Raw genomic sequence first — 13,770 nt, 5'->3', positions numbered from 1 at the left:
CAACTCTCAGGTTGTGGCTTCATCTACAGGATCTACTTTACAGTTGATAACCTGCTCAACCCCAATATTGACTTGAGATGTCGGTCTTGTAAATCTAAACATTTTGTTATGTCTTTAAAGTGATAACCCTCACTTCTAGGATTAATACACAAATAAAATTTGAATCCCGTATTCCCGAATCCCGTTAACATGATAAGGTTCAGTACCCTTATAAGAAAAGTCCATTTCCTTTGCCAAATAGAATTAAAAAGTAGGACAAAGAATGAATTTAGTTTCAATATTTATGAGGCGAATTTCCAGAAGTTTCTAGGTACGGGAACTGGTACGGGAAATATGAAGTTGTTATGTAATCTAAACGATATGGCATTTTTTATGACTGTAGTATAAAAATGCGCATTGCTTATTTCAATATACCAGTTGGAGGTACCTTTGCACAGGATGCCGGCTAGATTATGGGTACCACAACGGCGGGTGCTACTGCCTTGAACAATAATGTGTAAGCATTACTGTGTTTCGGTCTGAAAGGCGCCGTAGCTAGTGAAATTACTGGGCAAATGAGACTTAACATCTTATGTCTCTAGGTGAGGAGCACAATTGTAGTGCCGCTCAGAATTTTTCAGGTTTTTCAAGAATCCGCTCAGGCACTGTATTGTGGGCAGGGCGTATCAATTACCATCAGCTGACCGTCTGGCTCGTATCGTCCCTTTTTTTCATAAAAAAAACCTTCTTTAGTCGTGCCCTTTATTTTGTGGGTATTGTACATACATTTGAATGATTCATATTTAATTGTAATAGTTAAGACGTCTTTTGCTGTTGGCAACGCATGAAATCAGGCCAGGTTTATTACTTTAGTGTGCATGAGAAGCTACGTTATCGCGATTTTGTTTATTTTGTTCATTAGTTTAGTTTTGTTTGTTTATATATATATTTGTTTTAGTGTGCGTTGCTGAAAATATAGGTAGCTGTCACAGTCGACCTACATATTGTACAAATTATCTAAGTTATTATATAATCTTGATTTGTGAAAAAAGTGTGTCAATATTATTATTATATTATTACTTCATATTACTTAACATAGCATCTGTATTACATCGTTTCATTTCGATCACATTGACCGTAATTTAAGTAAATTGAAACCGTTTCACGTACACCTCATGAGAAATATTTTCCATTCAAAACATCTAGAACAAGCGAATCATGTGGTGTTTTGTGTTTTGAACACACCGTTTTGTCACCTGTCAAATTTACAATACATAGATAATATCATGCGAAACGTGAGCCCATTTTCGATTGAACGAACCAAAGAGAACATAAATACTACGTAATAAAAGGCGGGATTGCCTGAGTTAAAATCGATTTAAACAATTTTCGTTCATAAAATTTTGTTTTTCAAATTTTATTTGTGTATTAATCCTAGAAGTGAGAGTTATCACTTTAAAACATAACATATTGTTTACATTTACAAGAGCGACATCTCAAGTCAATTTACTAATATGCAAATATTCGGATTGAGCAGGTTATCAACTGTAAAGTAGATCCTGTAGATGAAGCCACAACCTGAGAGTTGAACAAAGCAAACAAGATTTTATAACGATACGACACTCGAACTGTTAGCTCAGTTGGTTAGAGCATCGGCACGGAACGCCGGAGGTCGTGGGTTCGAGTCCCGCATCGTTCATAAAATTTTGTTTTTCAAATTTTATTTGTGTAAAATCGATTTGATTGATTTGATTTTATAAATTCTTTATTCATAATTAACATACATCAAACATAGGTAAAACATTTATGTGCATTATCTTAAATGCTTAACTAACTTACAGCCTAACCCCCTTATTCATAATGGTCCGCTAACTTTAAACAGCCGCTAAGGAGTGTTTTTTCTCATTCTGACTTAGGTCAATAGGAGAAGACAGAGTGAGAATTAGCAATGCTTTAAGTTAGCAGACTATTATGAATAAGGGGGATTAAGTATTTACAGGCGCCTATTAAAACTTAGATTCAGAACAGTACTTTTACATTTAAACATAAATACTTTATTTAATGTAATCGTAATATTATAATACGACATACTAGGTTTGTGTTTTCGTTTATCGGAGGGTAGTTGTGAAAAAATATAACTAACTGCCAGTGCACGCGCGTCGTAGGTATTGGTTACGCTTGTAGTTACGTCATCGGCACGCGGAAACAATACGAAGTGTTGGGGTAATTTGTACGTTGCTTATTTATCGATATATGGTAAATCAATGATTTTTGTTTTACAAATATATGCTATCAAGGGATTTTTATGATTTTTGTTTGACATATAGAATTTATGTGTAAGTTTATATAATACAAGACGAAATTTAATTTCGTAATGTAATTGAATTAGATTAAGCAATTTTTAATGATTTATTTTGTATCGTTTGGAAAAATTTGTTATTTATCAAACAAGTATTACTCAAAACCAGGGGCGTACATTGGTTTTCTAGCAAAGTAGGTACTGTAGATCTAATTAGTTGTAGTTGAGCTTTGCGATAAGGAAGGATTGCTCACCGTAGGTGTCTGGTATCTAGACTAAAGAAATTTTTATGAATGGTGTTCAATAGGAGTTTGGTTATAAAATAACGAAACCAAATAAAACTAAATTAACTTTAACACTAGTGCTATATTTACTTAGTTTCATAACAAGGTAGGCACTGCCTAATTGCCTATATGATATGCACGCCCCTGCTCCAAACAGGACACGCATATGATAAGTTCGGTCTTACGAGTGTACTATAAATGTTCAGTTTGGTCTTACTGCTAATTTTACTCTTATGATTCAAGATTGGGCTAAGAGTACCAAGAGCTTGAGTGCCCTTGACACGAAGATAAGCAACTTGCTTAGACTAATTTAATTTAGTATCCATAGTCACATCAAGATAGCGAACGGAGCGCCTCCATTCCACACTGTGTCCTGCGATCTCAAGTGTTCTTTGTGAAGGTTGGCCGTATGAAGTAATTGGAATGTGAAGTAATTAGAGTATGGCGATTGGCGACGAAGTATAATCCGACTAAGTTTGAAAGCAAGCAGTTGCTTAAGGCTGGGCGCAAACGTTCGGAAACCGGTTAGGTTTCCTGATCAGGGATTCAGATTCGGAATTGGTGAGTGACCAAAGGTCACAAAAGGTGAGTTACCGTCGATAAGTTTATTGGGACAGAAAAGTCGACGATAGTTACGATTTTTATCTCAAGTAAGAGACTGAATATTGGGAACGGCCGTTAGAGTACTGATGACATAATGAAGTAAATATTTACTGCCTTATTCATAAATAAAACGCTTTTCGAAGGTATAGAGCTATATTAGGTAAAACGTGTTTTAAGCCTATCGAAGGTTCGATAAAATTCCTTAGTCATATTCGTTAAATAAATCTCCCATAACTAATACGTCTCTATAGTACGCAATGTTGCAATTTCGTACAAAAAAAACATGATTTTAACTAATTTAATCAGGAACTGTCAATTTAAACAAAGATCTTTTGAATGTCAATGGTTTGTCAGTTGTCAAAAGTCGATATCAAAATTTCAAACTTCAAAAATCAAAGTTTTGAAGTCTATCAGTTGTCAATCTATGACGGATATCCAACAACTTTGAGCGGGAAGTTATGTATCACATTATTTAACGAACAGCTATTCGATGTCGGTCATGTTTTTTTGCGTTAGGTCTAAAGAAGGGTCCTAGCTAGCTAGTCACGTCAGCTTTATCGAAGAGATAATGAGCGTTTTAGCTCTAATTTGCGGTTATGAATACCATTTTTTAACAAGCGTATATTAGCGATGTTTTAAATCTCCGCTAAGTCAGTATGAATAAGACAGTAAAACTTTTCTACTATTTCTAGTTTCGATCCCTTCAAACAAATAGGTGGGGTTATCCGGTCTCTTCCCCTTTCCTTTCTTCTCCCTATAGCACTTCGTTCGGACGCGTTTACTATAGGAGCTCTCTTGATTAACAGACTGTATCATAATTGTGTGTGTCTATGTATCTAAGGAATATCGTGTGTAATGAATCGAATATAATAATTAAATTTTATTCTTACCGAGCATTTTTTTATTTGTTTGTATTTTATTTAAAAAAAGGCTTCCTTTTGTTTGTTTTAAGTTTATTTTATACAAAAGTTTAGGCATTTTATTTATCGATTGAGGCAGTACGAAGTCTGCCGGGTCAGCTAGTTAATAAATAAAATGATTTATTATAAATATTACTAAAGATAGGAATACCACTACTGTTAGAAAGGAATAAAGTAAGATAAAGTTCTACCTTTATCCTTTCTAACAGTTGTACTAATGCAGTTCATGCCCTTCGACCTGCCTGTAGAGCTTGAGGTGAAGACGCAGCTGATTAAGCGGGAACCCGCCTGCTTCTTTCACATTGGAGTTCATCCTCTGTCAAGTCAGGAATACTAATACCAACCTTGATACTTAACTTAGGTTTAGAAATTCGAAATGTCAAACAATGACGTTCGGGACTACTTCGAAACTTCAACCGTAACTTCGTTTTTTGTTTAATAAGAGTAGACCTCGAAGTCAGTATCGAGATGTATTCAAATTCGTTTTCAAACAGAAATTTTCCACTTTAGACTTTTAAATTTACTACACAAATAAAATTTGTGTAAAAAATTTAGTCCCAGAAGTGAGGGTTATCACTTATTATACATTTCCACCTTTGCACGACACGCCAAATGTTAGGATATCATCCCCACCATCTGGATGTGTGGCGGTCTTCCACAGTGCGATTTTCAAGGAGCTTTCTTTCACGTATTACTAAGATGTGGAATTTGCTTCCTTGTACGGTGTTTCCGGGAAGAGACGACATGGGTACCTTCAAAAAAGCGCGTACACCTTCCTTAAAGGCCGGCAACGCTCTTGTGATTCCTCTGGTGTTGCAAGAGAATGTGGGCGGCGGTGATCACTTAACACCAGGTGACCCGTACGCTCGTTTGTCCTCCTATTCCATAAAAAAAAATACATATGTTACTTATTTTGGATTATACCTTTTGTAAATAAGTAGGATAACTTTTGAATATGGTCAGCACAGCATCTCTACAAATAACATTTCTTTTTTTGCGTTCCATATAACAATTTGTAATAAAACATTTTGAGCTAAGCCGAGATTATTTTGAAGGCGGAAAGAAGGAGAAATTTCATTCACCGGGAACCACAAAAGTTGAAATAATATAATCGAAAGAAAAAAATTGGTTTTCTTACATAATATATCAGAACTTTTATCATTTGCAAGCATTTTGAGCTATATAGCAGTGTCCACTGAAAAGAGGTACCACTTGTACCACATATTAAACATAAAAATGCTTCTAACATATCAGTTGGCTAGGAATTAGATTGGCTCCTAGCCAGAACAGACTTACGTAGTAGGCTATGGAGTTACGGTCACTAGAGGTGTGTCATTGAAGGTTTTTAAATTAATTTATATTAACTGTTTATTGTCAATCGTCAACAGGTTGAAAAAACTGTTAATCCGTCAGTCGGACACTCCAACAACATCATTACTTAAAATTACATTGTAATGATATTAAGAAGGGTTTCTTTATGAGTTGTGTCACTGAAGGTTTTTAAATTAATTTAATTCAACTGTTTTTTGCCAATGGTCAACAGGTTGACAAAACTGTTAAATATTCAACGGGATTTGAAAATTCGGTTAATGGATTTAGGTTTCTATTAGGTTCATATTGTATTAATAACATTGCTAAATTTAATTTATATGTAGTAGCTATTTCTTCAATGTAATATCAAGTCAACATTTTTGTTCGCAGCTTCGTCAATGGTTTTGAATTACGCTGTTTTAGTGAGAAAGGCATAGGTCGAAACGGTCGGAATTATGCTTCATTTATTGCGAGTTACGGGCGAAGAATTGAATTTATTAGCTTATTATTTTCAACAGGTTTTTTCGTTGAAGAAAAACAGTTAATACATTAACCAATATAAAATACGCTAATAATAAAGCTCACAGAATACCTTTCTTTATTTATTTACGGTGTGAGTGGATGATGCAGCTACTGTACTCAATAACTTTTGTATTAATTTACATTTACTTTTTTGACTTACTCGTGTAAGACATTGACTATTTGACGTTTGAGTGTGTCTGTCGCATCATTTTACATTTTACATATTATATTGTAATTTGAAATGATTTGTAAATCGATGTGCTTAAATGTAAATCTTGATATAAAAGAGAGGCAATGAGTTTCTTGCTACTTCTTCTAATTAGCTCAACCCTTTACGAAGTTGCGGTAGATTCAATAAGAAATTTTTTTTTTTTGACATTCATAAATGTCATTTCCGTGACCTACGTGAATAAATGATTTTGAGATTTTGATATAGGGGCATTTGTGAAACGAGAATGTGTGATAAGTTGTGTTTGTGTACTGTTTATGTTATTATGCTCCTGCAAAGTTGTAACTATGTCTGTCTTGAAATGCAAAACTTAAAGTTAAAGCCATTTTAATTCATTTTGGTCATCAGACTGGCAATGTTTTAAATCATGCATTTTCGTTTCCGAAAACGCCTTTAATCAAAAATTTATTATTTACTTATCTTTTCGTTGTACAGTATATTATTATCTTAATATATATAAATTACGTGACACGTTGTTTGTCCGCGATGGACTCCTAAACTAATGAACGGATTTCAATGGGGATTACTTCATGGAGTACAGTTTGATCCAACTTGAGAGATAGATAGATAGTTTTTATTTCGATTTGGGACCCATAATTACTTTTATTTTCAATATTTGTTTTGTATGGACATTTTTTCTATTAGAGAATTTAGTGACGCATGGTTTGACAGTTCCACAGTGAAACAATTTTATTATAACAACAGGAGCATCTTTTACGAAATATTTCTTGATGTTTTGAAATATTATTGGCAAATTCCTATAAAACAGTATTTTTTTTTTATTATTTACAGAACAACGTCTTCAAGTCAGCTAGTTATTTATAAATTTAATGGGTACCATATTAGTAGTTACATAATTGTTACATATCTGTTAAAAAGTATACACTGGTATAAAGTAGATAACTTTAATTATACAAGTATTATGGCCTCGTTCTAGTAATAAAAAATACTTGATGATTTGATATTATGGGTATGTTCCGATATGCACTGCGACCACTGTACAGTGTGACGTCAATTTAGCATACTGTGAAGCCGTTCCTTTATAGCCAGTTATACTGGTTACTATTTAAAACGAAACGCAATCCCGTATACTGTCAGCCGCATTTTTTGACGCAGCATTCAAATGAGTATATTAAAGTTTTCTAGTTCATTAAAAAAAAACTGTTGTCAGTAGTCAAATTAAAAATATTTGGGATTAAACTGTAGGTATTGCTTATAAAACGTTAGGCACTCGAGTGGTTTTGACTGATCACGTGATCAAAGTACTGTGAGTACCTTACCTCTAAAACGCCAGTGCTCACAGTAGAATATGGCGGCGATTTATGACGTCATATATTTCCCTAGGGAACTGCGGCAGTATACTGGCAGTCCATAACGGAACGAATTTTTCTACAGTGATAGCACTGTGCAGTACTCGCAGTGCATATCGGAACATACCCTATGGTTAAAGTTATCGATTTTTAGTTTAGTAATGCAAATATTGGGGTTGAGCAGGCTATCAACTGAACAAAACATACAAGATTTAAGAACTATACGTCACTCGAACGGTTGTTTTTTTTTATTGGAAAATAAAGGACGAAACGAGTAGGACGTTCAGCTGATGGTAATTGATATGCCCTACCCATTACAATGCAGTGCCGCTCAGGATTCTTGAAACACCCAAAAATGCGGCACTACAATTGCGCTCGTCATCTAGAGACATAAGATGTTAAGTCTTATTTGATTTTTGATTGAAGAGATTTGAAACACAACAATTATGTTTCGACATTACTGCTTCACTGGTAAGAACGTCTCGAGACCCGACACGTCGCGTGTTCGAGTCGCGCATCGTTCATAAATTTTGGTCACAAATTTAATTTGCATATGAAACTTGACTTATTAAAATATCCCAACGCGATCTCGCTTCACTGTGGATTTTTTTGGTAGTATAATCAGAATATATGATTTTGAATGTGACAATGCCAAGTCCTTATTGTCTCGCGCAAATCTGAATTTACGACGGCAAAGGCGTGAGGTAAATAAAACCTCTTTAATAAAAACAAAGCAAACAACTACAACTTACATTGTGGGTACATAAAGAAATAACATTTAAGTCACGGACGAGTAAAACTATAAGGACTCCGTGTCACCTTACATAACAGTGAGGCATCAAAACGAGCCGGTAAACGTGTAAATGCATAGCCCCACGCATACACTTACACTACTACAAGCCGATCGGCCGCCATTATGAGATTTGCCATCGTCTCTGACAGATCAGTCTGCGTCGCAATAAAATCTTTTAAAAATGCCGTTTTGGGTTGTGAAAAAGTGTAAAATTAATAATATAAAGTGTTTGTGGATATATGATTATTTAAGGGTGAAAAAATTGTGTAACTTGTATACCCCGTAACCGCACACACACTAGCATAAAGGTGTCTCACTTGCTAATATCACGGCGTGGAGTACTTCTTTTTTTACTAGTCCGTGATTTAAGTCTAATAAAATTGTAGTATTTAATGCTAGGTATGAATATATATAGAATAGTACCTTTTTACCCCTACTTTGGGGCAAAAAGAGACAGTAAAAAGATATATTCTTATAATGATGAATCAACCAAGAATTGAACCAATTATAGTTTGATAATTGTCTGTTTCATATGCATAGTTAGTTTTGGTGACGTTGGTTTGGTTTTCGCAATATAATTGCTAAAAATTGATCCTTTTTGCCCCACCCTACCCTACATAGAAAAAGTGTTTATACAATACTAATGGAAATAAAAGAGAATTTGAAAGAGCGACATCTCAAGTCATATTCCTCAAAAGTGGATCCTGTAGAATGTAGATGAAGTCACAACCTGAGAGTTGAACAAGACTTACCAAGATTTATGTTCGATTCGTCACTCGGTTGGCTCAGTTGGTAAGAGCTTTATCGCTCGGATGAAACCTGAGATGCGAGGGTTCGAGTCCCTCATCGTCCATAAATTGTGGTTACGAGTACAAATTGAATTTCTTTCATTAGTTCCAAAATTGAGGGATCACTTAAAAATAACAAATTGTTTGAAATACATACATATTTTATTGCTTTTTTAAATCTTTTAGAAGTGAAAACTTCTTTAGCATCATTATGATTTGAAAGTCGATAAAACGAAAAAGCAAGACAGTAAAAAGAGACACATAAATTCATGAGAACGAGATAGGAAGCATTATACAATGATTGTTACCAGGCGATCATAGTCGAAGAAGAGATTGTCTTATGTATGACGCGACAATACCTAAATATAATCTGAGGTCATGCTCACGACGTATTATTAAATAGCCACCAGGAGAACATAAATAGGTTGGCGGTGATAGTAATGTTTTTCATAGCGGTTGTCATGTGTCATCCTAGCAACATGTACCAGGACTTCATATACAGTTTAGAGGTTCGTGCATAACGCAGGTCTCATTTCTGACATGTGTACGAACGCATTTTTTTTTGTGTTAAACCCTACTATTGACTAATACCTAATCAAATAATAATTCCTATTAGGTTAACTTTAATTTTACAATTTATATTAATGCAACGAAGCCAAGGAAAAGTGTACCTTGTTTTATATTTAAAAATCAAAATCACTTTATTCATGTCGGTCACGGAAATGACACTTATGAATGTTAAAAGTTATAAATATATATATTGTAATTAAAATGCAATTAAAATAAAGGCAATGAGTTTCTTGCTACTTCTTCTCATTAAAGGTCAATGTTTTACGAAGTGGTATATGTAAATATATATATATATTGTAATTAAAATGAATAAAAAATGTTTGCGAAACTGTAGTGGCAGTGGGCAGGGCACATAGTTCGACGGACTGATGGCAGTTGGGGCAGTAAAGTCCTCGAATGGCGACCACGTACCGAAAGAAGCCACGTAACGATCCGGTCAAGATCGCCGGAATACGTTGGATGACGGCAGCGGAGGTCGTCGTGGAGATCTTTAGGAGAGGCCTTTATCAAGCTGTGGTCGTCTTCCGGCTGATGATGATGATATGTTAAGTGATGCATCAAAATACTCAAACGTCAAATAGTCAACGCCTTACACGAGTAGTCAAAAAAGTAAATGTTAATTAATACAAAACAAAAGCTATTGAGTACAGTACATGAATCAAACCACTCACAACGTAAATAAATAAAGGTAATTTGCGAGCATTTCATTAGCGATTGTAAAAAAAAAATAGTAACTTTAATTTTAGGAGTATGAAGCAGAGTTTCTGATATTCAAGGACACCGTAGCTAGTGAAATTACTGGGCAAATGAGACTTAACATCTTATGTCTCAAAGTGACGAGTGCAGAGCGGCACTACGCTCAGAATTTTTGGGTTTCTCAAGAATCCTGAGCGGCACTGCATTGTAATTGGCAGAGCGTAGCAATTACCATCAGCTGAACGACTTGCTCGTCGCGACCATTACTGTTACAAAACAAAAATCAAGAATTAGTTAAAATATTAATAATCATTAGTATTTTAAATTGATTTTATCATCGAAAAAAAAGTGTGTACGTGTAATCTTTACGCGCGATTGAATTAAAACTTAATTATAATTAACTTTAGGAATAATTAACAGATATATATATATATATAATATAAATTTTTTTTGTTTATCTGAAAGCTTATAGACAAAATATGTTATTTTCGTTTGCCCTTGTTTGTCCCACCTATTCTAGGACATCCACTATATAACAAATATTCTTAAAAAGTTGAAAGACAAGAAGATTTAATTTATACCATTAAATATATACCTACATTAATTAAAGCCGTATTATTAATAAATAATTGAATAATAACAATATCACACATATCAATATAACGTTGTTATTATTAACGAATATGGCTCTATGGGCCTTTTGCCTGTCCTCTGGGCGAAAAAAAAATTAACGAATGTCGCAAACGTCAGATTGAGGTCCTGTATTTATTATTTATTACAAAGTAGTCATAAATGAACAAATACACTTGGAGATTTATAGAAAATATTACTGAGCAATTTGAAACAATTTTTAAAAACCATTAAATAATAATGATAAAAAATTGTTCAATTGACTTTTTTCTGCCGGAAGTACTAACATTACTTCCGTCAGAAAAATATTCTGAGTCACGCCTAAAGAAGTTTTACTTCAATAAACGATCGGCAAAGATAAATCATCGAAAAATAAAATCATTGATTGCTTCTAACAACTCATAATAGAATATTAATACCTCGAAAGGTGGCCGTGAATTTTGAATACTAATCTGTGATTGACAAACCGCTGTTTTCAAAAACACGGTGATATTAATAGAGTGGGACAATTGATTCAGTGAATTGAAGTAACCTCCTTTAAGTAGAACAAGACATTATAAACATTAGAATACGTTTTTCTGTCTTTTTGTTTTGTCTGTCTTATCGTATTGGAAATATTTTAGTTACTAGGTATTAGGGGCTATGAAAATAAGGGACAAGACGAGCAGGACGTTCAGCTGATGGTAATTGGTACGCCTTGCCCATTACAATGCAGTGCCGCTCAGGATTCTTGAAAAACCCCAAAAATTCTGAGCGGCACTACAATTCCGCTCGACATCTTGAGACATAAGATATTAAGTCTCATTTGCCCAGTAATTTCACTAGCTACGGCACCCTTCAGATCGAAACACAGTAATGCTTACACATTACTGCTTCATGAAATAGGCGACGTTGTGGTACCCATAGTCTTGACGGCATCCTGTGCAAAGGAGTCTCTTGGACAGTTTAAAAAAAATATTAGGGGTTTTTAACCCCTTAAAGTATGATATTGCCGATTTGTAATGAAAAATTGAAAATATTTTTTTTTTAATTTAACATATTTATTTAATAAATTTATGACTATTTTTATCTATACATTGCTGCCATCTAATGGAACAGACATAAGCTTATAATGCCTACTGATTCCAGATAATTTTCAAAACAAAAGTATTACGTTATTCAAGAGAATTGTTAAAAAACGTTTGTGTGGTTAAGGTTTATTATTTTATTTATTTAGCTGTATTTCCTTACATTTAGTAAATATTTACTTATAAATTGTATTTGTTTGTATGTGTTAGTATTTCACTATTTTAAATAAGAAATACCAATTTTGTTAGTATAATTTGTTATTATTTTCGACATAAGGACCGCCTTTAACGGTATAAGCCTCCTCCATTGATTTCCACTTGTTCCTGTCTCTTGCAATTCTTGTCCACATCTTTCCTGCTGTTTCTACTATGTCATCGCTCCATCACTTATTAGGCCTGCCTCGATTTCGTTTCCTATTTATTTTTTACAATCTTTCGTCTTTTGTTCTTGGTATATGTCCAGCCCATTTCCATTTTAAACGTAGAACAGTGGTAAAGGTTACTATAACATAAATGACTTTCTTAATGATACCACAGATTGGGAATGGAGCGACCACACTCAGGCTATTAAATAATAAGTTTAGTTGTACAAGTTTACTTTGTTAACATGTTTTTTTGATGAAAAAAAGGGCCGCTGAGTTTGTTGCGCCCATTGTTCTCAGGCCTGAGGCATTCATTTTGGAATGGGTGGTAGTTTTTTAGTAGTGACTCTCAATAAGAGATTTCAAAGCCTATTTTGAATAAAAATATTAAGATTTTAATAAGATGGTCATTTATGCCATTGCCATAGAACTGTGGTCGACAAATAGTGTGAAAGTATTTTGTATTGCCTCCTGAGAAGAAAACTTTTTATCACGTGGAAAATTGTCCAAATCACGATGAAAATGGTAGCCCGTAGGAGAAAGGTCTGGCGAATACGGAGATTGACTAATGGTTTCTAATCGCAGTTCCTGTAGAGTTAAAACGGTTTCTCGTGTTGAGGTATCGCGTTATCATAGAGCAAAAATGGTGAAGATCGATGCATGAGTCAGGGCTGTTTCACTGCTAGTTTTGCGATCATTGTTCGGAGTTCGACACAGGAGACCGTACAGTATAGTAAGTACCATTACCTTTTCATTGGGAAAGCTTAAACCCGTATTCAAAAATCACTAGATTTTTTAAAGTGAAAACAACTAAAAGTCGATAGTCGAATGTTGCACATTTTTTAACGGCCGTTCCCAATATTCAGTCTATCTCCTTCTTGAGATAAAAATCGTAACTATCGTTGACTTTTCTGGCCCAATAAACATATCGACGATGACTCATCTTATCATCTTATCCGTACACGCTGTCTGTCAATGGGATGGAAGTTTGTATGGAAATTGCAATTCACGCGTCCCAATATAAGGCGATAAGAATGACTTATCGGGTATATTGGGACAGCTTCGGATTATTGACAGCAAATTATTGACAGTAGAAGGTAGTAATTTATCTCTATCTGTAGATAATATATTGGGAACGGCCGTAAATGAAGAACTAAATAGGTACCATGTGGAAAACTTTACCACAAAAATGTCAAACCATGAAGGTTCTATGTCAATTCGAAGAATCACAATAAAACTACAATTTCATGCATGTTATGTTTTATTCTTTAAAATGTGGCTGTTGTGTAGAGGTCACCATAATTTTGCCAATGTCAGGTTGAGGTTCCAGTTGAAGAGCATTCCAATATGCTATTCTTGAAATTGTTAAAATATATTCAAAAATTAGAAAGAATTTAATGTTTGAAT

Source organism: Leptidea sinapis, chromosome 2 (assembly GCF_905404315.1).
Source record: "Leptidea sinapis chromosome 2, ilLepSina1.1, whole genome shotgun sequence".
Lineage (NCBI taxonomy): Eukaryota > Metazoa > Arthropoda > Insecta > Lepidoptera > Pieridae > Leptidea > Leptidea sinapis.
Note: the sequence above shows the minus strand (reverse complement) of the source record.